This window comes from Leptidea sinapis, chromosome 23 (genome assembly GCF_905404315.1).
Source record: "Leptidea sinapis chromosome 23, ilLepSina1.1, whole genome shotgun sequence".
Classification (NCBI taxonomy): Eukaryota; Metazoa; Arthropoda; class Insecta; order Lepidoptera; family Pieridae; genus Leptidea; species Leptidea sinapis.
Window position 1 is genome coordinate 322,228 of NC_066287.1, and position 26,832 is coordinate 349,059.

At 36.4% G+C, this 26,832-nt stretch overlaps 1 protein-coding gene across 2 annotated transcripts in view; it reads left to right on the forward strand.

Annotated features, from left to right (window-relative positions):
* Window positions 1-14,821: 14,821 nt before the first annotated feature.
* The window catches only part of LOC126971410 (uncharacterized), a 71,774-nt gene continuing 59,763 nt past the window's right edge, over window positions 14,822-26,832 (forward strand). Inside the window, exons 1-2 of one of the 2 annotated variants that reach the window (XM_050817726.1) lie at window positions 14,822-14,998; window positions 15,524-15,587. The gene's annotated coding sequence lies outside the window, so the exon portion shown is untranslated. The remainder of the gene's footprint in view (window positions 14,999-15,523; window positions 15,588-26,832) is intronic. The other variant, XM_050817725.1, reaches the window with a different exon arrangement.

Below are 26,832 nucleotides of genomic sequence, written 5' to 3' on the forward strand. Positions count from 1 at the left end.
ATAGGGAGCCATATTAGATTCCATGAGGCAGTGCTTTATGTTATTCTTGATAATTATTACGGTGCCTGCATGGGCTCCACCATCAGGATGACAGGTGAGGTACACGGAAAATCCTGGAATACATATTCTGCTTCTTGGTGTTGTGTGTGATTCAGAGATAAGACAAACGTCAAGCTTGTTGGATTTAATGAACATCTCTAGTTCATTTTTATTAGGGGTAAGGCCGTTGATGTTCCAAGTGGCAATATGTAAAGAAGTCATTTTGTTAGTTTGGAGACGAGAGTAGTGATTAGACTCACTAAAGAGCCAATTTGTTGCATTAGGAGGTCCATTTTCTCGCTTTGTTTAAGTAGGATATCTTCCAAGGATTGTTGCTTTGATTGGGTATTCTTTCCATCAGTAATTTCAGCATAGGTGCGTTAGTGGATTGGTTTTTCATTTAATTGAGGTTTGGTCGAGGTGGAGGTCAAATAACGAGGTGGAATCAAAAAGCTGTGGTAGTTGAGGAGGGGTTGCGTGTTTCTCTTGGGGTTATGGTTTTATCGCCCTTATATTATGCGAGCATATAAGTATACTTTTCTACATAATAAACGTTCAGTTATTATTCAGACTTTGTGCTTCACTTACATCCCGATAGGAACCTTACACTAGAAAGCTGCTCGCCGATTTTGACGACGTGCTTCGATCCGCACGGGCGATTTGCCGCTTAATAAATCTTCAAAGATTTATTTTATTAAGAAGTCAACGTTATAGATATACAAAATTGATCCTTAACCTAGTGCCCACTCTTAAGTATTTATGACAGAAATTGGATACCTCACTTACAGGCTATCTCAAACTCTTGGTTTTCGACTCAAAACTATGATTCATTTAAATACACAGATCTACAATAACAATCTCATTCTCATTGAAACTAAAGTTCACTACAGCTCTGAAACAGTAATTTTGTTGTCTAAGTTCTAACTTCTAACCAAACAGAATAAGCCCGAAGCGCTGTAATACATATTACAATATTCTCGTAACCAACAGGTTGAAAGTGCCGAAAAATTCATGGAAAATATAACCGTTATTTTAAACATATGCATGAGTTGATCCCTGCATTTGGTAATAATTCAGTCATATTCGAAGTATTTTTATTTATTCAAGTTATGCTTTAGACTCAACTTTGTGATTTTTGTTTATCGAGAAAATTAGTCGCTAAACCTAATCCGAACTTAAACATTTACGGAATTCAAATAGACATTTGGCTTACGATTAGTTTTTTCGGATATCGTTTCCCGCGTTTATTTGCAAGGATGCTTGACATTCGGAAAACTTCAGAACTATCATCCGATTGTTGTGAGTTTTCTTGAGTGTAAATTCTGCTAAGATTTGTCTTTAATTAATTCGACACGTGTTTCGCCTCTATACGAGGCATCATCAGGAGATGTTGACCCGCAAAATTTTAGCACAAACTCGCAACATTTGGATAGTATATTTCCTCAAAAATACGTCTAATTCAATAAATTTTCTTCAAATTATTATTGTATTGACTTTGTTATCAGCGATATAATCAACAGATCATTCTCAGGTAGATATTACTTTATGCGCAGAAGTGGTCGCTAAGTATGGGCCTGATGAGAATGCTCATGGTCGCTTAGAGGGTCATTGAGAGGGCTATGCTCGGAGTTTCCCTGCGAGATCGAATCAGAAATGAGGAGATCCGTAGGAGAACCAAAGTCATCGACATAGCCCAAATGATTGCGAAACTGAAGTGGCAGTGGGCAGGGCACATAGTTCGACGGAAAGATGGCAGATGGACGCAGTGTTGAAAGGCCCAACAACATCGCCGGAATACGTTGGATGAGGCCAGCGCAGAACCGATCGTCGTGAAAATCTTTGGGGGAGGCCTTTGTCCAGCAGTGGACGTCTTCCGGCTGATGATGATGATTACTTTATAGAAAGTTTATTTGTGAGGCCGATTATATTTATTTCAAAGTGATTGAGAGCGTTGTTGCTTTAGATAGCAACTACCGTACCTACCTACCATTTTAATGAGCGATTTTAATTTCAATTGATGTTACGATGTTATTTCTTATTTATTCACTCGATTTAACAAATAACTTTACTTATGTAATAATTGAACTGTTATTTATGTCTCGGTCACACATTGATTCAAATTCTCGTATTGTTAGTGCCGCTCCGCATGCGGCCAGACTGCCTAAATGTCGAAGCCAGTAAGGTATAAGGATTGCAGTACAGTTCAGTGGATCAGTGAATATTCAAAGTTTACTTCATGAAACTTTCCGCTGATGGCGCCCATTATTAAAAGACATAAAAGGCATTTATTTTCTCAAAATTGATTCCTTTAGAATTCTTTTTGATGTCATTTCTTATACTACTAGATACTACTACCGCTTCGGAAACAAATGGCGCTCTGAGAGAGAAGAAGCGGCGCAAGAAACTCTCCCAGCATTCTTTTTTTATGCGCTCTTTTCAATAAAAATATACAATATTGTACAGTCGCTATAAAATAATCACAATCTAGTCCCAGGCTGTCCGATCATTTAGATATTCAGCAGTGGAGTAATAGGATTTACGACAGAGCCATTTTTTTATAAAACACTTAAATTTATTTATAGATAATGCCTGAACAGTGGCTGGGACTTTATTGTAAAGTGTATACATTTACCCTTAAAGCTATTATGTATCTTATGAAGCCTACTAGAATTACAAAGAAGTTATTTTTTGTGATTTCTCAAAAGCATTTGACTGCCTCCACCATGAAACTTTACTTCTAAAACTAAAGCATTATGGAGTGAAAAATAGAGCCCTAAATCTGTTCAAATCATATTTAAGCGAAAGAGTTCAGATAGTCGATGTAAATGGCAAACGGTCTTCGGGTAAACCTGTGGGAATAGGTGTTCCACAGGGTTCTATTAAATATTATTTCTAATTCAGGTGCTATAATGTCAAGTATGTATTTAACAATATTAGTCGAATGGCCCCATAGGTCTTTTGTATTTTTTTAGGTTAATTAATTTGAAGATTTTTATTATATCGCTACCTGTAACATACTTAAATTTCAAATCAGTGGAAGATACTGGTACGTGTAATTTAAGCATATCATATGCTGCTTTTGGCGAAGAGTTAAGGTATTTGGTCGTGAAAATCAGGATTTCGGAAGTATTTATCAAATTAATTTGCAATTTCTATTTCCGAATTTATAACGCGATTATTAATATTTAAACAAATAGAGGTGTTACGGCAATTCGATCTACCAGTTTCATTGTTAATTACACTCCAAGTCGCTTTTACTTTATTATTACTGTTTTTAATTTTATCTGCAATGAAACGTGTTTTCGCTTCATGACAAACTATTTTAAAGAGCTTGGAGTATTTTTTTACATATATTTTAAATTCTTCACTATTATTGTAATGTTTCTCATAATAAAGGTCATATAAGCGTTTACGACTTTTGTGGATACCCATTGTTGCCCAATCATTAAAACTATGTTTGTTGTTTACTGTCACCGTTACTGGAGTAAAAATCCTGTCAAATTCCTCATAGAAGGAATTGAAGACTAAGTTGTAGTGAAAATTTGCAGTTTCGCCACAGTGTAAAAATGGTATCGTATTTACCAAATTATTTCTAAACCTCTCAAGACGGCTACCCGTAACTGGTATAATCGTCACCTTTTTTGGTCTGACATTGTCCAATCTTGTATTTACTTTTATAAGTTGCCCACTATGGTACATCTGTAAAAATATAATCTAAACAGGTTGCTGTTGTAGAAGTGGTTCTAGTAGGTTCCCAAAATACATTGAACAAATTAAAACTTTGAAATAAATTTTTAAGGCTAGTACAATTGGCCGAAGGTTCAAGCAAGTTTATATTAAAATCTCCACACACTATAATTGACTTGCTAGTTTTGCTAAATTTTGATAGTACCTCCTCCATTCTATGTTGGAATTGTTCATATGATGCACTGGGGGGGCCGTATACACTTACAATAATAAATTGCTCTAGTTCTATACAAGCTATCTCAATTAGTTGTTCTATAGAGAGATTAACAATATCTCTTCTATTTTTACATTTTAATCTATTATTAATAATAATTAGGGAACCTCCATGTATTGCCCTACTTCTACAAAACGAACTGACTACTTTATGTTCTCTAAAACTAAACTGGAGCTGATGACTCTTACGCCAATGTTCTGTAATACATAATATATCTATATTACAGCAGCTCAAAAACAGTTCAATTTCTAATTCCTTACTTGAGATACCTTGTATATTCTGGTGAACAATATTTATGAGCTTTATATTATGATTATCTATAGCAGTAACATTTATATTTGGTGAATGTTGCCTATTTTGTATGATATTGCAAGAGTTGTCCTCCCTTGTCAAATAACTTAATTTAAATTAATTGAAGAAAAATCTTCATTGTTATATTTTTGTACATTAGTACTAATACATTCCCCAATAGGGGCTTGTATGTCGATTATTTTACAATTTTGCCCAATTGTTGTTGCATATTAGTAGCATGTTTATTAAATAATACTACAGAGGAAGTAGTTTGTTGACTAAGACTATAAGCTACTAAAGTAGCCAGCTGTTGTTACTCTAAATGGTAGGTATAGGTTACCATTGGTTATTTTCAGTTTATAATTAATGAATTTATTTGTGTCAAATAAAATTAAATTTTCATTGTTGTGGAATGTCGCATTATACAAAGTTGTATTTAATTTAAATATTTTTCTATTTTGCTCCTGTGTCAAATCCGAGGAGTATGGTACACATCATCACTTTAGATTTTGTGTTATTGAAAATATTAATTAATTTTTCTATATTTTTAATTAGGTCCTTATTTCTAATATTATGAGAGTTATTACCAAACATTATACCTATGATCGTTTTTTCTTTTAGATTTATTTTTGGTATGGAATTTATGAGGTTATTGAAAGTTATATTGGGTTTACATATATTTATCAACTCACAATTCTGTGCAACTGCATTATTTAATAAAGGTCCAAACCCTTGGCCAATTTTGTCTGAAAATAATATAAACCTACTTTATGCACTTGTATCCATACTTTGACTAGTTTTTAATGGGGATACGCTTAGGTCTTGATAATTTTCTAATGAATGTTTATTAGTTGTGCTGGAGCAGTGGCACATATTATTATTATTGTTTATAAGGGATTCAAAGCGTTCCATGTTTTCATTGCCTAATTTAATTAAGCAATCAACCTGCTTTATATGTTCTGATATTTGCTCCTGTGCTGAATTATATTTTTGAGTAATGTTTTGCAACATTGTTTCTAGAGAAGATATTTTATTATTTAATATATCTGTATCAATTTTATGTATTGCATGGGACTCTGTTAATTCTTTATTATATTTATGTAATTTTTTCAGCAACTCTTGGTTTTTTGACCTAATTTTACAAAATTTTTGGCCTAGGAATTGGTTATTAAGGAGTTTGCTACTTTTCGCTATAAACCTTTTGATTTTTAAATATTTCTTTATCTTTTTATGAGAATTTGTTGTAATATAATTCTTATTATTAGTGTAGCTTTCATTTGTTAAATCTACAGTTACCATGCTTTGTTTTTGAAGCAATTCAGACTCAAGTATGTTTATTCGACTTAAAGCCCATTCATATTCAGAACTACATTTGTCAAATGAATTAATGATTTTATGTAAGCTGTCCCTTTCTAAGGTTAAATGTAAACATTTTTGGTGCATGTCTGCCAGCTCGGACTTAAGAGAAGAGTTTGTTTTAAATACTTTTTGGATCTCCAATTCACACTCTTCCCGTTCATTTAAAAGTGTTTGACAAAGATCCTTTGACTTCTTTAGCTCCTTAGCAGCACAGCTCAGCTTGTTTTCCATTTCTTTCATGGTAGCCTTCCGGGTTTGCATAGTGAGGCTTGAAGTCTTGGGAACTTGTAGGCAGTAGTTAAGTAACTGTCAAAATATAAAGCTATGTATAATCTTGTTATAATAGTGTGTGAGAAGAGGATACAGGTTTACAGAATCTAGAAATTAACTCCAAAAGTGCAGAACTCAATGGTTTACTATGGTTAATTGCCAATTTGATTAGTTACTATGAGAAGTTAATTATATTTTTCCTTGCTATTATTAGTATGTATAGTGTAAGAAGGATGATGGTGAATATTGTATGCGGCAGTTGATGTTGTGGTCTTCAGCTCAGCTTCCACGTTTTTGTCAAGTTGAGAGAGACAAAGAGGGCCAATGTAGTGAGTATTAACGTAATTCACAACTGTGAGTAGTGTAAAAGTGTTATAAATTGTATATAGCTACGAAACGAACAACGCACTACAACGCTAACAACTATTAGTTGTAAGTAAATAGAACAAAATACTTCCCTCGTTTTTGTTTTTTGAATTTTGTAATATGACAGTTGGGTTAGTATAACATATTTGGTTTGATATCCACAAACAAGTTATCAATGTGTTTTAATTTCTAGTAAGTACATCCCATTTATTATTTATTCCTATCCCGTGTTTGATATACTATAAATACATCAATACATCACCAAGGAGACTCTTTTGAGATTATTTTACAGTGAATGATCCTAAAATCTAGTGCGTGGTACATTGTGTTATTTTTTTTCAATGCCTAACGATAAAATAACGCCTATGTATTACAAACACAACAATCTATTCTAAAACTTTGCTCGCAAATTTATGAAAGGAATTACAAGTTGAAGTTACGAATTTCTTCGTTCTAGATGAGAATTAATATCTTATGTCTCAAGGTGAATTATAGTCCGCTCAGAATTTTTGGGTTTTTCAATAATCGATCAAGAGCGGCATTGCATTGTAAATATTTAATTAATATTAACATTAATTACCATCATCTGAACACCTTGCTGGTCTCGTCCTTTATTTACATTTTAAAAGAAAGATAGGCATCAGCCTAGTTCCAGAAAAGCCTAGCACATTCTTCAACTGAAAGAGGCATGATAAATAAATGTTATGTGCTTTTTAGCATAAATTTTTAAAACAAGACCCATCGATCTTGAAAAAAATTTAAAACAGAAAGAAAAATGTGAATGGTAAAATTGTAATTCGGAAACGTCCACTTTGAAAAACGAATGGTTTTGTTTTTGAAGTTTTTTTTCAGCCAATTCTTAAGAGAAGGTTACCGACTATAAAGTTTTTATGTACAAAATTAAATTCTCTTTGGAGTCCTTTTTATTTCGAAAGTATATCTTGTGAACTTAAAAAGTTATCCCAATTTTAAAAGTGTGATACTTACTTTTGAAGGCCAGTGTAGTTAAAAATCTTTTAAAAATGTACCGAGTCTACGTTCAGCACAGCTAACGATACCCAAAATTTAATTTAAATTAATTAAGGTGACAAAAAAATCGTTATGAAACTTGGATGTATGGATTACAACGGAAATAGGCGGAAATTCATATTCGAACTAAACTTGTTAAAAGTTGTTTTTTAAAAATTCCATAAGATATTTTAAAACAATACCCAAGGTAAATAAAACAATAATTAAAAATTTTAAATAAAATTTAGGAACAGTTGAGTTCTTATAATAATTTACAGTTAATAATATATAAGTAAGACAATATTTTGTAATTTAGCCTAATTAAAGATCTTTTGTAATTTAGCCTATACTAGCGGCACGTTTTGATATAATAGTGATTTGATATGTCAATTTAGTCTCAAAAATATATGATCAAATCTATTTTTGTCAATGTTTTTGTTGCAAGTAGTACCTGATTTAAAAGGTTTAAAAAAAACAAAAATATAAATGTTTACTTAGCGCGTTTTTATAACTTTTTGAATCGTTATATCTCAGAAACGGTGGCTCGTAAGAAAAAAAGTATTGATACATTTTTTATAGATAATTTTATGATCTACAATTTTTGTCTGAGTTACTTTTATGACAAAACTTACCGTTTTGCTGCAAATCGCGATAATCGAATTTTTTTGACCTTTGACCTTGAATAATTTTTTTTTCCATACACGGGAATGATGGAGAACTTTTAAACATTGTTTATAATTATGTTTTGATCAATTTCACTGATTTTCAGCTTGTTGGGACTTTATGTAACTTCACTCTCACTTTTTAGTCTAAATTGACCGGACTATGTACGTCAATGATGGAACACTATTCCTTTCCGTAATTGAAGAAGTGCGTTGTTACCTGCACTTGGCAGCGTTACAGTTTATATTTTTGCAGCTATGTATCGTTTTTATTTATAACTTAGTCTTGTGTTATTATTCCAAAATAAACTTTAGTTTTGTTATAAAAAATAATAGAGTTCAGCACAACACTTACCTTGACAGTTGATACACATCGAACCATATACTTATGTATGCGTCGCACTGCAAGAATGGTGGGTGTGACGGTACGAACGGTCCAGAAGGTAAAGCGAAGGTACGAAAAGACTGGACACCATCTGAGGAGACCTTGTAATGGCAGACCCAGGTGTACCAGTGCCCGCGAAGATCGTTATATTATTTCCACTGTGTTAAGAAATCGCCACCAAAATGCAGTTGAAGTCCAGCAACAGCTACTACAGACCCGGAGGGACTACATTAGTGACAGTACAGTGAGAAGAAGACTTGCTGAAGGAAATTTGGAACCCCGAAGACCAGCGAGTGGCCCAAAACTCGAGAGACAGCATCGAGTAGCGAGACTGCGATACGCCCGTGAACACATGCAGTGGGATGAAGAAGAATGGTCAAGAATTTTGTTTGCAGATGAGTCTCGATTCTCCCTTTACAATTCTGATGGAAGGCGAAGTGTTTACAGGCGACCTGGTGAGCGATACCTTCAAGCCTGCATCTCAGAAAGAGTCTAATACGGTGGAGGCAGTGTACATGTATGGGCTGGCATATCTTCAGAAGGTCGCACAGAGCTAGCAGCCATAGAAAATGGCACCCTCACTGGGCAAAGATATGCTCAAGAGATTCTCAATGAGTATGCAGGGCCGTATTTAGCAAATATGGGTGATGGATCGATGCTGATGCATGATAATGCCCGGCCACACACGGCTCATATCGTACAAGAGTATATTCAGGAGGTCGGTATCAGCGTGATGGCTTAGCCATTAAGAAGTCCTGATCTCAACCCGATTGAACACGCCTGGGATGAGCTTGGGAGGCTAGTCAGAAATCGTAGACCACCACCTACTACCCTCAGGGCACTAAAGCAGGCCCTGGTAGAAGAATGGGAGAATTCCCCAACATCGGCTCCGAAACCTAGTGTTCAGTATGCCAAACCGGCTTGAAGCTGTAATCAGAGCTCGAGAAGGCAATACCAGTTATTAAAAATTAAATAACATGTAATACATTTTAGTTGAATTTTTTTACACTAAACTAAAAATGTCTATTTTCATTGTTTTATCTTTTTTAAGTTAAAAATGTTACTAATGTATAATTTTAGTTTCTAAGAATTAAAGCCTATAAAATTTGCAACAAAACGTTTTTAATCTAAAGGTAGAGTTAATCTTAAGGTAGAGAACCTTCTATAGTTAAGAAAAAAATTTAATTTGAAAAGTGTGATACTTACTTTTGCAGGCCAGTGTATTTATCGATAAGACCTGTCGTATATTACAAAATAATCTATTAAAAAAAAATATAGATTAACTTTTTCAAAATGTTTGTGCATTATAGATGGTATATATTGTTTTTGGACTTATTTATTATATTTTATTAGGTTGTACGAAGATGTTTTAATTATAGATTTTTGAAGTGAAACTTATTTAGAATAAAGCGAGACCATAGAGATATAAACAGGTAAAAGTAAGTATTCAGCCGAGAGAATGAGATAGAATACATTACACGATCTCAGCCTCTAAAAATGATTTAAAGCGACTTAAAAAAGAGACAGTCACATAAATTCATAAGATTTAACGTGGGAGCTGTGTTTTGATACCAAGGTCATCATCGTTGAAGAAGTGATTGTCTTATGTATGACGCGAGTATACCTCGTCATGCGCACGACGTTTTACTACAAATACACCAGGAGAACATACATATGGTAGCGATGATAGCAAAGTCTTTCATAGCGGTTGAAATCATGTGTCATCCTAGCTACATATACTAGGACTTCATAATATGTAGTTTAGAGGTTTAATGTAGGTTTAATTTAGCAATTCCATTGATTGAGGGAGAAACAGTGAGAAGTAAATTTAAACTTGGAGTAACTTTTATTGCGTTTATAAATAAGACAACTTGTCTTTATCTTACCTTTGTCAGTACAGAATCAGATGACAGGGAGAAGTACCCAATTTTGTTGTAACTTTTCATTGCGTTTATAAATAAGACAGCTTGTCTTTATCTCACTTTTGTCACTACAGAATTACATAACGATGAGAAGTACCCAATTTTAAGCTTGGAGTAACTTTTTATTGCGTTTATTAATAAAACAGCATGTATATGTATAGGGAGTTACTCACCTGGTCTCAGTTTGGTTGCGCAACCAATTTGGTGATGCGACCAGATCGGACGCGTCATAACTGGTGTCTGCAGTTTGGTAGCTTATAGACACCACGGTGGCGCAACTGGTTGAAATGTCGCGGTGAAATATGGCCCAAAGTACTTATAGTATATAGAACAATCTAATATTGTAAGCACTAAACATCAAATTTTCTTGTACTAATTTCAAGAGATATTATATCTGATAAGAGAATCAAACAAACGTCTTGTAAAATTGTTCTAAATTTTAGTTTGTATGTGCATTACTGTGCTTTGTAATGAACTACTGACTCGATAAGGCTGCGATGTATGTAATTATGAAAACGGAGAAGGTTCTTCAATCTAATTAAAAATAAAAGTGAACTGTAAGTGTTTATTTTTTACACACTTAAATACACATGAAATACTGCGATTATGAAATGGGACCTCCCGTTTCGTAACTTACTCAGTGGAACACCCTAGTTGTGAGCTTTGTCGAAAGCTGATCTGTGTAACCTTAACCAGCCGTTCTTGGTGCCACTGCACATGAGGAATGACACCCTGGCCCATACGGCAAGAGAGAAAGCCGATCTTCTGTGCACTCTTTTTGCCTCCAACTCTTACTAATGAAGACGATGGAAAAACACCGCTGACTTTTCGGCTCTTTGCCTGAATTTACAGTTCAGACAGAAAACTGTTCGGCGAGCTCTGCTTTCGTTGGGCGTATAGAAGTCGAGCAGGCCCGACTTCTCCCATCGTGCTTAGAAAGTGTACCCCTGAGTTGACGCCGGGGCCTAGGCCTAGTCTCGGACTCATGGAATTCTGCCCTTGTCCATCCGATCCAAAAAATGTAGGCTAACTACAGCCCTATTGCTATTACCTCTCTCCTCTCGAAAATCATGAAAGGCATTGCTTACTCTTGGTATACCTAGAAGGTCACCAGTTGCCATGATCGGTCAGCGGGCAATGTTCTGGTGTTAACACATAGATGGGCGGCTGTCAAAAGCAATGGAGAAGGACTGGCAGTTAGTCTAAATATAGCGAAGGGCTTTGATCGTATGTGGCTCAAACCTTTCTCTCAAAATTTCCGTCATTTGGGCTCTCCGAGAGTTTATGCAAGTGGACCTCCAACTTTCACACTGGATGCAGCAAACAGGTCAATAATTGTAAGACAGATATTGCTGGAACTCGAAGCCCGTGAAGGTTCTAGTTCACAAGGCTGTGCGTTATCTCCTACACTATTTCTTTTGCATATCAATGTTTATGTTGGCTTGCTTTTTTAACCGACTTCAAAAAAGGACGAGGTTCTCAATTCAACGGTATATTTTGTTTTTATGTTTGTTACCTCTTCCAATTCCAACTTTCGACAGGGTGCACCGATGTTGATAATTCTTTTTTTATTTGAATGCTGGTACTTCCTGTGTGGTCTGCACTCTACAATTTGGTCTAGATCTGACAATGGTATCTATGAGAAAACCATAAAAGTCTTAAATTTGCTATAAGTATATGCGTGACAAATTTACGAATAACTAAATATGACGCCAACCGGTTTCGATGATTATTTTTTTATTGGAAAGGATATACTTCAAAGATAGGTGAGAGTTTGGTTAAGTTCTGATAATGGGATCCAAGACAAAGTAACGGAACTCTTCAATTTTTAGGAGCAAACTAACGATACTCGGCCAAATCTTTATTACGCTATCCGGATATTTCAGTCACTTACCGTAACGTCGTTATGGTCAAGTAACTGTTGTCGTCAAATATGATGATCAATGAAACTCCTCAAAGACTTACAGAAAGTGTGCGATCTGTGGCAGAATTTCTAAACCTCTATAATCAAATTGCAATGCGCTTACGTTCATTGCTGCATTGCAAACTGTAGTAGATCTACATATATTTAGACAAATTTATGAGTTAGTGTAGGTAGTTCAGATTCACTAAAAATCAAAAAATATAATAAATTGACAAAAAAACAACCGACTTCAAAAACACTATTCCAAAACAATAATATATATAATATGCACTAAAAAGTATGACAATAATTGCGTATTTTTATACAATCTAATTAATTCATATAATCCTAGTTACGATTATTGTTATTGTTCTTAAACTTAGTTCCAAACTAAGGTCGAAATGAAGAATCTTCACTTCACAGCCCACATAATATTACATATATTGTAAACGGTAGTTCAATGCCGCGTTGGAATATCGAATCTTTTGTTCCACCCTGACATGGAATATTATGCAATATGGGGTCACTGAAGAGAAACTTCTTTGCGCGCATGAGGGAAATTATTACGTGACAATTATAACGTGACACGAAAATGTGAAGAAGAGGGAGAGAGCGATTGATACCGATTGAGAAAGAGACTAAGCAAGGGATAACATCTTTCATCCTAGCGTTGGATCGTGCAAGTATAGCGTGTGGCCGCTAGTATTAATTTAAAAAAATGTATAATTGATTTCTATTATTGACAAAAAACATTAGATTTTGAGAACAGATTAGTATAAGTATAAACGAGAACTAAAAAATGTTTCACTTCTGACATGTGTTGCCCTGTGCTTCCGGGGCGCTCCAGGCACAAGGCGCTCCTCTCAAAACTTCCATGATTTGAGCTTCCCGAGAGCTTATGCAAGTGCACCTCCAGCTTCCTCACTGGTCGCAGCATACAGGTCGTTGTCGACGGTTATTGCTTGAATCCAAAACACGTGAATTCTGGAGTGCCCCAAGGCTGTATGCTATCTCCCACGCTGTTTCTTCTACATATCAATGATATATTGAACACCTCGAACATACATTGCTATGCAGACGACAGCACTGGTGGTGTGTGTGTGGACAGCACTGCACGGCCCATGCAGGTCTCTCTCGGGAAATCGTCGACCAGTGCCGGGTATAACTTGTGTCCTCTATCGAATCCTCTCTTGAGAAGGTCGCGTAATGGGGTAAATTGAACCTTGTCCAATCTAACCCCCAGAAGATTCAAGTTTGCGCGTTTACCACTAAAAGAACCCCATTAGTCGTATCACCACTCTTCGACAACACTTCCCTTACAGCCTCGCCTAGTATCGGAATACTGGGTCTCGAAATCTCAAGCGATTGCCAATTCTGTGGCCAACTGGAGGTCAAAGTCAAATTTGCTTCGAAGAAGCTGGACGTCATTCATAGAGCACGGCAATACTTCAAGCCGGCCCACATTCTAGCGCTCTACAAAGCGCAGGTCCGGCTGTCATCTCTGGTCTGGCGTACCCCAGTGTCAGCTCAATCCATTTGACCGCGTGTAACGCAGAGCAGCTTGAATTGTCGGAGACCCAGTGCTCTGTGAACGGCTGGATCATTTGGCGTTGCGTAGAGACGTCGCTTCATTGCGTGTCTTCCTCCGCATTTTTCACGGGGAGTGTTTCGAAGAGCTGTTTAACCTGATTCCTACCGCCGAATTCCACCTTCGCACATCACGCCACAAGTAGGATATCATCCCCATCATCTGGATGTGTAGCGTCCCTCCACGGTGCGGTTCTCAATGAGCTTTCTTCCACGTACTACGAAGCTGTGGAATGAGCTTTCTTGTGCGGTGTTTCTGGGACGATACGACATGGGTACCTTCAAAAAAAGCGCGTACACCTTCCTTAAAGGCTGGCAACGCTCCTGTGACTCCTCTGGTGTTGCAAGAGAATGTGGGCGGCATGATTACTTAACACCAGGTGACTCGTACGCTCGTTTGTCCTCCTTTTCCATAAAAAAAAGTCTCACGCAATATTTTTTAACCAAAGTCGCTACTTTACAGAGACCCTTGGCAGAGCGTAACTTGTTTTATAAACCTATATTTTATAACTCGAATCACAAATAAATATGAAAAATACTTCATAAGTTTACAACATTCGCAATTCATATTTCTTAGCAACCTGTTTTCTAATCAATGCCGAGCTTTTATTCTAAGTTTATTTCTAGTCGTAAAACATGTATGACCGCATGAAACGTACATGCGTAAAACAATAGCCAGAAATGGAAAGCGCTTACAATTTAACTTCCTTGCACTTTAAGAACCATTTTCTCGCGCCCGTTGGCGTCCGGCGATAACGAAACATGTATTCGTCCCGCGTATGACGTAACAGGTAAATTCATATAAAACGCATCACTTGTTTCGAAAGGCGCCATTTTCTTTGCCCTCACGCCTTAGGCACGTGCTCAACAATTTTTGAATAATTATCACCTTATTAGTGCCTCTAATTGTAAAACTAGTTGTCGAAAATTACTCATGAACGAATTTATAATTATTGTTCGTTTAAACTGCTATTTGTAACTATTTTTGTAATCCAATGTGTGTCATTCGTGTGCAATGTCAAATATTGGCAGCAATTTCGCGTTCGGGAAATCATATCGAAATATTATTTCATTGGACGATAAATCCTCCGCAAACAAATTATTGCAGTAGAATTTCTTGTTTCTGATTGGTCATATGATCATCGCAGGCGGCGGTCATAGACAAATGAGATAAACATGTGATTCTAAATTCAAGATGGCTGAACACTTTCCTATAGAATATCGTCGAAGCATCATCCTGTTTCGGTAAGATGTAATTTTATAACATTTTATTGTTTTTTTTTTAAATATACATAATAAAATTTTATCTATTTTTCTGACAACATACTTTGTGCATTTATTATTTAAACAAAATTATATTTTAGAATATTTGTAACAAGAATATTATGTAAATTTAAAAGAAAACTCAAATTTTATATGTTTCATGTTAATTATCTGATATGAAAATTTTCTAAAAAGGTGTTTCACGAAAAAACCTAATTATATTTTTATGTAGGTACATAATATACCGATCAATTTATGGATGCTTTGATAAAATTTAAAAAAAAAGCTAATATAATATCAAAGGTTCTATCTTCTATCTCGGAACTTAATACTTTAATGAACAAATATTTGTTTTTAAAATATCTCTCATCCACGGTCATTCTGCTAGAGTAAATAAAACCATATCTAAGATTAAGGGCAGTAAACTTCATTGATATCACTATCAGGAACACTTGTGTTTAGTTAGTATTAAGTAGATTTTGTGACATGGTTATTGTACTTTTTAAGGTGAACAGGTGAGGCAAAGGTAATTTTATCGTGACCAACCTAATAACTGGCAACATTGTAATGAGTAAGTTATATTTTAATTATTAGAAACTTATTTGCCTTTTTATGTGCAGTTTGTCCTTGTGACACCATATTTCACAAACAAAGAAGCTATTGAATAAATAATTTAGTATCGTTTGTACTAAATGATAATCATGTGGCATAGCCCCAGTGGCTTCTGTCAAAAACAACGTTTTTTTAATATAGGGAGTTTATACTTTCCTTGTAGGAAAGAAATGAGGTGAAGTTGTTCCTGTTTCAAAGCGCGAAGCATACATCATTTGTATCGATTCGATTTTGCCATTCCAACAATTGGATATCAGTGGTGTGAAAACATGTTACGTTTGAGAACTGTTGTACGTTCTCCAATATAATATGCGATAGATCATCATTTCAACCGGTAGATGTCCACTGCTGGACAAAGGCCTCCCCCAAAGATCTCCACGACGATCGGTCGTTAGTTTTTTTCTAAATAGTTAACCTCTAGGGGTAGAAAGACATCCCCAAGCCTTTTTTGTCTCTGACAATGGTATCGTTTGCGTTTACCAGCTATTTTTTATATTATTAGATTCTGATGAAGATACAGTCTCAGTGTGAAAATATAGTACCTATTATCGGTTTTTGTTACGTGTGAAAATTTTCAATCACATCCGAAGCCGTAAAGAGGGTGCAAAATTTCGTTGAGATTTTAGGAGCTAGTTAAAATTATTAAACGACCTGCTATTAAGCGTATAAAAATTAGATTTCAGTCTTAAACTTAACTTATATACAATTTTGCATCAGAATCAATTCTGATGCTTTGCTGGTTCAGATGTCTTATTAATTTGTTGCAAAATTACTTCATAGATAGCTTCTTTTTGAGTGATGGAGTGAGCTGAACCTAATTGTAATAGAAATCAGTAGTGTTAATTTTTCCATACAAACGTTCTCGACTGTCTCCATGGTTTTTAATGTCAGCTCAGTATGTTTTTCTAATAAGATCAATATCGCTATTATCTGTATCCGTCTCAAAAGAGACTCTCTCTTTTGTCTTTTTAATTGTTTTTGTATGTGCTAGATAACTACAGCGTCATTTTATTGCACATGTGGCAAACTGAAACCTCGTATTTAAATCAATCAATAACAGGAAAATTTTTAACAGTCAAACTTAGAAAATTTTCGTCCCATTCAATTCCTAGAATTTTCGTTACCATTGGGTAAGTTTTGAAGAACTAGGCGAGAACGAAACCTCGATCTCTGCAAAAGAAATAGAGGAAATTAAAAAATTAATAATGAAATTGTTTCAGCTTATTAACATTACAGGCATATAAATCTGACATTTATTTTAAATAACGTGACAGGCTAAGTACGATGTGATCGGGGATCGTATTACGGTTAACTGTGTCTTAGGTGGTTTTGTGATCTGCTTATAATTTTCATTTTCACTATTCTAAAATGTTAAAATTGGTAAAATTTAAAATGATAAAATATTTAAATTGCAATATTCTTGAATATTCCTAGCACACTAAGGTGAAAATACATTTTGTGGCGACTTATTAAAAGGTTGTAAATATTCATATTTTACCCATTGAAAGGCAAATACTAACTACGCGACTATTTGTTACAATCTATTAGCATCTGTATTGTCTATAGTCTTTGTTGTTAGAGTATTTGTCTCTCGTGGTTGTTATGCAATGGCTGACCCATTTAGTATTTTCAAATGATGGTGTAGTAGATATTTAATAAAACTTCTCTAGGGTTCTGTACTATTGTACAACTTACATATACCTTGAAAAATTTTAAATCTACTACTGCTAGAGTTTACTAAACTTCAACCAACTAAATGTGATATAAAAAAATAGAAGCCAAATAGTGAATTTTGTGTTGTTGCCCCGTAAAATGTAAGTTACAACTATAGTTATTGTAGTGCAAAGTGACAAAAATAGACGGAATCATTTTATCCCTTTTTATTAATGTAGGCTAATTAATTTTTCAAACGTTTTCCTTTTTTCCTCGGTAAAGCTAATGACACCATTCCCAATACAGAAATGTTTATAGTGACAAATTGTAAGATTTTGACGTGTTGTTTGCTAAAAGTCAACATGAGCTACGCTCAGTAATTATCGGGAGACATCTAAACATGTGAACCAGTTGCTCACGGAATACATCTAATTTGATTGTCGGAATACCTCAAGGTGACGCTCTAGGCCCGTTACTTTTGTGTTTAAGTACATATTGCTGCCGTGTGTGTTAGAGTTGATATTGAGTTTATTTTATACCAATAATAGTCAAAGTGTGATTTTTTTGCTATCTAGTTTTAGATTGAACTTATAAATTTGTGTATAATAGGAAGGGTGCGTTCATGGTCGTACTGGTGTGTTCCCGTTAACTTTGTAGTGGTATAGGTGTCAATAGTAGTTTTCGTGCCCCGTTATTCTTTGTGTCTGGACAAAGCTCAGCGGGCGACGATGGATCAGAGTAGTGTCAAGCTACGCCCTAGGCCATTTTGATACGAATTAAGAATTGACTATATGGTCACTGTTCTAGGTAGATGATACCGCATAACCCAAGTGAATTTGGTGGCGGTTCTGGTATTTACTGATATGCTAAAATGTGCATCTATAGGAGGCTTAACAGGATTTTCATACATCATATTTCTTTACATATTTATTTATTACATTTTTTTAGCTTTAATAAACCGAGAACCAAGTCAATTAATCTATACATATAATAAAATCATATAGTTGCGGTTTCTATAGATTAAATTTAAAGAAAAATAATACACGTTGTACTTGTTGTGATCAAGAAATAGTTTTTATGTTTTTCTTATTTTTTTTTTGTCTTTGAGTAGCCATATGGTATATTGTGAATAAAGCTTGAACTGACAGCTGATACTATATAAAATTATTTTAATTATGAACATCAAATTGAAATTTTAATAACTTGAAGGAATTGTTAAGTAAAGTAATAAGGTTATATTATATTAGTGAAAACTCGTCTGTATTTAAACTACTTTTAAAAATATGTATAATATGACCGCTTAAGGTATGCACATTGGAATTTACGAAACTTTAATTTAGAATTATGACTATTACAACCAAAATATATGGCGAGAAATCGATCTAAATCGGTTTCAATTTTAAAAAATTGACAGTTAACCTCTATTTTGAGCAATGCACGCACACTAACACAAAGTGACATAATATAAATCGCGAGTAACGTACGTAACTTATCACGCACACTAAAGTAATAAACCTGGCCAAGAGTAGATGGTATCTAGATGTATAAATTATCTGACCTTACAGTCTTGTCTGATTATTACACTATCCACTCGTGATATATTAAAACAATACTATGATATAAAATACTTTTAATCCATTTAACAGATGGGCAATGGTCTCTTCCTTTATGTATTTTAGACTATACGTTAAAATCCTAATTGCCACATAAACCAAAATGTCACAGTTTTAACTTGAACCATCATTATTTTAACTACCTACAAATTTCATTTGCAACGCATTGTCTTATTATAATGCTTTCTCATTTGCGCCTAGCGTTTGTCGTATAGGCTTCTTTTCTAGGGCTGTCATCTTCAAACGTTTTTATTAAAAAACTTTTCTAAAGGATTTAAAACGCGCGATGTGTTCTGTTCTGCGTGCTTCTACAGACTGCATGGAACAAAGAGGATGTAAATACTACGTATTAAGAGACGGGACTGCCTAAGTAAATATTGAAATTTAGTCTTATATAAAACGTGCAGTCATTTGACATAAGTTTGAAACAGCAGTAATTACAGTAATACGATTGGCGACGAAGTATAAACCGGCTAAGTGTAAAAGCGAACTGTTCCTTTTAAAACGTAGTGGATTTCGGCTATCTTATCCGTTTTATTCAAAATTTTATAGCCGTCATCTGTCAATCTATCAATGACTGCACGTTTCATAAGTAAGTGAATTCCTTTTTTAACCGACTTTAAAAAAGGAAGAGGTTCTCAATTGAATCGGTATTTATATAATTATATAAATTTTTTATGTATGTACACCGATTACTCTACGATTTATTAACGATTTACGTAATTCTTCTTTAGTTAGATGCGGAATAGATGCCATTTGAACATACACATACACATTGAAATTTTTGTTTTTTTAGTTTGGCCCAGTAGTTTTCATTTTATGAAGTTTTTGTCTACGTGGATTATCATCCAATTATATCTAATTGTACGGCTTTACGACACTGCCAGAGTGCCAATAAGTTCCTTGCTACTTCTTCTCATTAAAGTAAGTGTAGACCCAACCGTGGTACCGAAGTGGTGGTAAATAATAAAATGAATAGCATCTGTATTCAAAAGTGTAACTTTTTTGGCTTAAATGAATAAAATAATTTTTGGTTTTATTGATTGACATATAATTAAGCTCAGCGACGGAGTCTCTCTTACGGCCGTTCCGAATATACTATCTACAGATAGAGATAAATTACTATCTTCTACTATCAGTAATTAGCTGTCAATAATCTGAAGCTGTCCCAATATACCCGATAAGTCATTCTTATCGCCTTATATTGGGACGATAAGGTGAGTTACCGTCGATAAGCTTATTCTGACAGAAAAGTCGACGATAGTTACGAATTTTATCTCAAGTAACAGACTGAATATTGGGAACGGCCGTAAGTCGACTCGATCCAACTTTACCCGAATTAGCCATACAGTCTAATTACCCACAAAATTTATTGGTTAGTGCGCTTAAAGTAGATTTCATATCAAAAACCATTTAATAAAAGTCTTTGTAGTAAGGCCAGGAAAGAATTTGATTAGATTAGATTATTTAGATGATAAAGATCATAAGACTGTTACCACTAAGTATGATTGCGTCTGTAGTATATTTAACACGTTTACTGTAGATCACAAAAAATGTGCCCGTTACCACAGAATAAGCAGTAATGGTTTTTTTTTTTATATGAGAGGGGGCAAACGGGCAAGAGGCTCACGGGATGAGGAGAGGTGAGGCAACCGCCCATGGACATCCGCAACAACAGGTGTGTCAAGAAATGCGTTGCCGGCCTTTAAGGTGGGAGTATGCTTTTTTCTTGAAGGTCCCTAAGTCGTATCTGTTCGGGAAGACCGCTGCCGGTAGTTGTTTCCACAAAGTGGCTGTGCGAAGCAAGAAATTTCGAAGAAAACGCGCGGTTGTGGAATGCCAGACGTCTACGTGATGCGGATGGTACTTTGCACGTAATGTCCGATGGTGGAATTCGGCCGCTGGAATCAACCCGAACAGCTCCTATGAGCACTCCCCGTGATAAATGCGGTAGAAGATGCAGAGAGAACCCACATCTCTACGCAATGCTAGAGAATCAAGCCGATCGGAGATGACTTGATCGTCGATGATTCGAGCCGCTCTTCGTTGAATGCGGTCAAATGGAAGAAGCTGGTACTGGGGAGCACCCGCCCAGAGGTGAGAACAGTACTCCATGTGAGGCCGAATTTGCGCCTTATAAAGTTGCAGGCGGTGGCTTTTAGTGAAGTACTGTCTCGCCTTACTGAGTACACCAAGCTTTTTAGAGGCCAGTTTGGCCTTCTCTTCCAAGTGACCACGGAACTGAACGTTGCTCGATATATCGACGCCAAGTATGCCAATACAGGCTGCGGCAGTTAGAGGAGTGATCTCGAATCGAGGGGATACGACAAAGGGAGACTTTTTAGTGGTGAACGCACAAACTTGTGTCTTCTTGGGGTTGAATTGGACTAAATTTTGTCGGCCCCATTCCGAGACTTTGCAAAGCATAGTCTCGATTTCAGACACAAGTTTGATCCGGTTCTCGTCGACGCTATCCCGGGACATGTTGGCACGGCCGGTGTAGGAAGCATACCCCGTGCTGTCGTCCGCATAGCAATGAATATTGCTGATTCGCAGCATATCATTGATATGCAGAAGAAACAGCGTAGGGGATAGCACACAGCCATGCGGGACACCAGAGTTTATGGGTTTTAAGTCGGAGCATGCACCGTTGATAACAACCGTGATGCTCCGATCAGCCAAAAAGCTAGTGACCCATTTGCACAACTTCTCGAAAAGCCCATAGGATGGCAGTTTCGCTATAAGCGCTTTATGCCACACCCGATCAAAGGCCTTCGCTATGTCCAAACTCACCGCCAACGCCTCTTCCTTCGACTCAACCGCTTGCGCCCATTTATGGGTGAGGTACGCAAGAAGATCACCAGCTGAGCGACCCTGACGAAAACCGTACTGGCAGTCGCTGTTCAGCTGGTGCCCCTCTAGGTATCCCAAGAGCTGGCGGTTGATGATCGACTCCATTACTTTGGAGAAAATGAAGGTAATGGCAATGGGGCGGTAGTTTGACGGATCTGAGCGTACACCTTTCTTAGGGATCGGGTGCACTAAAGCTGCCTTCCATAATTTCGGGACTACGCCTGATGAGTAGGAGAGCCGGAAAAGACGGGTAAGGACCGGCACCAGTTCCGGAGCACATGCCCGCAGCACTATCGGGGGAATGCCATCGGGCCCGCTCGATTTGTGAATGTCCAAGGTGAGAAGCGCCTTATGCACGGCACCATGCCGGATTTTTACCTCCGGCATATAAGAATCGCACCGCGGAATATGCGGTGGTGGTGCACCTTGGTCATCAAGAGTCGAGTTGAACGCGAAGAGGGAGCCCAGGAGATCAGCTTTCTCTTTCGCGTCATGGGCCAGCGAGTCATCATCCCTGTGCAGTGGCGGAATGGCTGGCTGGCAGAAGTTTCCTTGGACAGCCTTGGCGAGCGACCAGAACGCACGAGCTCCCGAGGGAAGGCGTGCAAGTCTCTCGCCAATTCTGCCAATGTGCTTCGACTTCGCGTCAGCAATAACTCTTTTGAAGGACCTGGAGGCATGATTGAAGTGTTTTTTAAGTTCGCTGGAATTCACATCCTTAGATACCACCGCATTGACCCAAGCCTGATAGCACTCCTGCTTTCGGCGAGAGGCCATTTTGCAGGAGCGGTCAAACCATGGTTGGGACCTGCCACCAATAGGCACAGAGGAGGATGGAATGAAGAGTTCCATACCTTGCAGTACCACATCTGCAACAGCGTCAGCAGCGGCATCTGGATCTCCCAGCGAAAAACAGATCTGCCTCCACCACCGCATCTCGTCCCACTCTGCTGACCTATAGTGCCACACGCGGCGACAGCCTAAAAAGGGGGCCCGGTTTAGGCGCGTGATCGGCACGGTGCTCCGGATCAGGCAGTGGTCCGACGATCCCAGAGGAGGGTCAAGGGAAATTAGGTAGCCGTCCGGATGTGAGGTCAACAGAAGGTCCAACAGTGAAGGTGTATGATCTTGCACATCTGGGATTCGCGTTGGCGCAATAACCAGTTGCGTCAGACCATATGCTAAGGCGAAGTCGTGAACACATCTCCCTGCATGATCGGTGGTACGTGAAATGGTAACAGAAATCTCATATAGCTAGGGATTTTTAAGGAAATAGCTACTTTAGATGGCCGCCACTAAGGTTGATTTTAAATCGTCATCAGTTGGTGGCTGCGTTGGATTCATAACACATTGATAATTAAATTTACGCACTCTACGATCTACTCGTACTTACTCATTATCATATATATATAGCACCCACTCAGGGCTGACGAATCAGACAGCAACCGCAATTTCCATCTAGTGATCTAACTGCAGCTGCGGCTGGAATTCGAGGACCAGAAAATTTATTGAAATGAGCATTATTTTATGAAGATCAATAATTATTCAATTGTTGTGAGCCTTCTTGAGTGCAAATTCCGCTAAAATTCATGTTCAATCAAATCCACACATGTTTCGAATCAACACGAGGCATCCTCAGGAGATGTTGACTCGCCAAACTCTGGAACGAGACTCGATACTTTGATACTTTGATAATCCTAGAATTATAGAATAATAGAATTCTAGTGGGAGGTTTCTTTGCATAGGATGCCGGCTAGATTATGGGTACCGCAACGACGCCTATCTCTGCCGTGAAGCATTAATGTGTAAACATTATTGTGTTTCGGTGCGAAGGGCACCGTAGCTAGTGAAATTACTGGGCAAACGAGACTTAAAATCTTTTAAGTCTAAAGGAGACGAGCGCAATTGTAGTGCCGCTCAGAATATTTGGTTTTTTCAGTAATCCTGAGCGGCACTGTATTATAATGGACAGGGCATATTAATTACCATCAGCTGAACGACCTGCTCGTCTCGTCCGTTATTGTCTATATAAGTTTTTCACTTTTAGTACGTTAGTTAATAAGCACAAAGTACTTTAACTAAATAAAAAAAAGTAAATATAACATGTACCAATGAACTGGATAATAACAGCTCACGCGTCGCGGAGAGCAATTGACAATAGACTGATTAACCACCTCGAGGTTTCCGCACGACCGTTGATATTATGTTTCCGTATTTAAACTATAGACACATGCCTTATCGGCAGGCGGATGTTTACACTTTACCATGGTGAAAACTACATATTTCTCAATGGTGCGTTACGATGTAGGCATGTTTTTATTTCAAGACAGTGTTTGAAAACCGAAAATAAATTCGAACTTCTAAGTACTTTTTTTTAAATTAGGTGTTATTATGAAGAAATCCATAATTATTATCCAAATGCTATGAGTTTTTATTCGGTATGTTATTTATTTTAAGACTAGACTATAGTCTCGTTTTATAATTCGGCGAGTCTACATCTCCTGAACATGCCTCGTGTAGAGGCGAAACACGTGTCCAATTGGTTAAAGACATAACTTAGCGGAATTAACACAAAAAAAAATCTCATAACATTTGGAAAAATTCTAAGCGAACTTTTTATTCGGTTTTGCTCTACCTCTAACCAAATTTAATGGTTTTTTGTAATTTGTTAGTTCATTATAAAGGAATTTTTTGTGTAAACCGGCTTAAGCGGTTTTTCCATCGCCGAGTCAAGCGAACTTAGTTAATATTGATTGTTTATCAACATCGCGTCTAACGCGTACGGCCCTTTGTTAGAGCCCGCTCGGCTCGTTGCTTCTCTTACAGAATTAACCAGTTAAGAACAACCCCCATAACGTTTACACTCCGAAATAATAGAAACAAACCTCTTATAACTGATAATATTACTCGCGAGAAGAACATATAAGAAACTCAACGGCCACTCTTTTCATTCAAATAATAAAGTAATATGTACATAATAATTAGTTTGTAAGGTGCTGCATCGAATATATGAGTCGCGTTTAAATAATATAAATTATTTCATGGAAAGTTATAAAGAATTAAATGTATATATATATATAAATTAACGTTTATTGGATGCATCAACCTTTAGAGCTTGAACTCAATGTTTGTGTAAATGTTTGTGGATGCTTCGTGAACATAATGGTCGTGATTACTGTCACAATTAGGAATTGCATCCAACACATACAATGATTCATGAACTATAACAGGTCGACCTGGCACCACAAGCAGCACCCGTTCACGAGTTGATGCATGGACCAGCCATGGTTCCCTTCGCACATATTTGAGGAAAGGAGACGCAATGCCATTCAGTGAGCTTGACGAAATAAAAAACTAATCTAAGTTGAACTATTTAATATTGAAATTGTTTAACTTGAGAAAAGCTTAGGTTATTACTTAAATTTTATGTCTAGTATTAATATCATAATGTAAGGGAAGGTTTTTTATTACTAAAATGTTTTATTGATTATAAAATATATTTTATCCTTAGTTACAATTATTGAATATGTACATTAGAATGTAAAACATTATTAGTATAACTATTAATCCCATAAAAGTAACAATTGGTTAGAGTGAGAGAGGAGGAGCTGCCGTATGCGTGAGAAAAAGGGAGGCCAGACAGACTAACGCTGTAACGCGTAACGTAATACGTTACGAAGCGGTTTACCCTCCTATAAGAAGTTATCACTTCAAAAAGAAAAATACTTCACATTGTCCACTTTATATCACAGATATATTTAAATTCTCTTTGGCATGACGGTAATGAGAGTGAAAAGTGAGTAAAGGAGTTTTCTCTTCAAAATTAAACTAAATTTGATTCTTTGGTCAGATCGCAGTCACGACGAATTTAAAATTTCCAAAAAACGTGGCACTGACAGCCCTATATATCTAAGTAAGTCTTAGAAGTAAGTAACGTAAGTAACCATACTAAAACGTAATAACATACACGTACATACATAACGTGGAACGCCCTGTATATTAGATTTTTCAATCACTAATATGTCAGGTACCAAAGGATTTGCTAAAATACTCGTAGTTATACCCATAGAGGCCATAGAAATCAAAAGCCATAAAAATAAGAGAGTTATCTTCAGACTAACGCAAAAAAATATAAGTTTAAACATTGACTTGATATTCGGAATCATTCGGAAATCATCAATGGCTCACTTTTCTGAAAATCAGGTTTCCTGAAGTTCAGAAATTCTATTTATATCAAAAAGAATTACAAATTCACTTATTGAGATAGGTACTACAATTCTAGTAACAAAATATAAATGTCAGTAGAACCTACTTATCGGATAATAAGACTTGCCGAGGCTCACACGTTTCTGTAAATATTTGGTAGAAATATAAATATCAATTATAGTCCAAAGTCTTACTAGGACTTGCTTATTCATCGGATGTCTTTAACAAAATTTTTGGGCTCTTAATCCGAGCCTAATCGGACAAAGCTTTAAACAAACACAGCCTTAAAAATATACGGTAGCATGTGACATGTTTAAACAAGTGGTTGGTCGACAAATATCCGCCGTTAAACAATTAACGCCTTACCGAATCGCAGCCGAACATGACAAAGGAGAACTCTTTTGGTTTCTGTTTGCCTGGTATGCTTTTGTCATGCTTTCAACTAATCAAGTACTTGTAAACGAAACTTCATGGATTCTGTACCTCCGAAATAAAATAGGATAGCTAAAAGGATAACTTGTTGGACCTTCTGTCTGTCAATACGGATGTTCTCAGGAATACATGGTTATATTAGCTTAGAATGCATTGAAGTTGACGCAGTACAGGTAGGGTTTTGAGGTTTGACAGCTCGAATTCCAAACCCAAACACCAAGAATGTGAAACTTTGGGAAACCCTGTAGTGTACAAGAAACACCAAAAATAACACATGACAAAATTATGTGAGAAATATTAAAAAAAAAACAACAATATGATCTGAGGCCTCTGAGTAATGTAAGAAAATCAAAAATGTTAATAATTTTTAATATTTGGAAGATGTTTCCTAGGAAAGAAGTCTGTAAGGAAATTGTAGTTACATATTAAATTTGTAGCTACTGTGAA